Source organism: Dasypus novemcinctus, chromosome 19 (genome assembly GCF_030445035.2).
Source record: "Dasypus novemcinctus isolate mDasNov1 chromosome 19, mDasNov1.1.hap2, whole genome shotgun sequence".
Taxonomy (NCBI): domain Eukaryota; kingdom Metazoa; phylum Chordata; class Mammalia; order Cingulata; family Dasypodidae; genus Dasypus; species Dasypus novemcinctus.
This window is the reverse complement of record NC_080691.1, coordinates 34,560,952-34,561,713: the sequence shown is the minus strand read 5'-3', so window position 1 is coordinate 34,561,713 and position 762 is coordinate 34,560,952. Positions and strand designations below refer to the sequence as shown.

Genomic DNA, 762 nt, shown 5'->3' with positions numbered 1-762 from the left:
TTCTTGCTCTCTCACAGAGAGCTTCAGCCTTCACCATCACACTCCTAGAATGCCTGGAGAATGGGATGCAGGCATGTTGGGGACTGAACTTTATATCCAAGTGCCTGCTGGGCCCACGGACTCAGCATCAGTTCTAAAGGATTTGACCTTTCTTGTCCCTTGAAGTACCTTGGTTTCTCCTGCAAACAACCTCCAGGAAGGCACCCTTTATCTCTCACCCCTGTCCCCCTGAAAGTTGGGATGCTCTGAAATGTGAGGATGTGAGTACTGTGTTCTTGTTATGCACTGATTAAACTTATTTCATCAAAACTATCACCCTCTGAGGGGAAATGTTCATGATATAAGAAGAGGAGAGAGGAAGCAATGTAAATAAAATCTCAGTAAAATACATATGGTGCTTACTTAGGCAGCACATATACTAAAGTTGGAATGATACAGAGAAGATTGCCATGGCCCCTGTGCAAGGATGACATGCAAATGGATGACAAGCATTCCATATTTTTGTGTTTTCTCAGTGGGTGGAGACCCATATGATAACCAACAAAATATTAAATTCCCATCCTGGGGAGTCCTGCTACTCTCTCAAATAGAGTGGCAAAAATCTCTGGAGTATATAGTACCTAATAAAAGAAAACAGACCAATATACCAAGCCTTTGATATTAATGCCTGTACTAATGAACCTTATTCTTGTAAAAGTGAAACTTAGCCTTATAACAACTACTGTCTAAGAGTTATTTACCTCATGAAAACCTCCTTGTTCC

General features: G+C 41.2%; 1 non-coding gene across 1 annotated transcript; it reads left to right on the top strand.

The window, feature by feature from the left end:
• Positions 1-394: 394 nt before the first annotated feature.
• Positions 395-503, top strand: LOC111760679 (U6 spliceosomal RNA). Its single transcript, XR_002794295.1, has one exon. It is a non-coding gene; the product is annotated as a U6 spliceosomal RNA (small nuclear RNA).
• Positions 504-762: the final 259 nt, after the last annotated feature.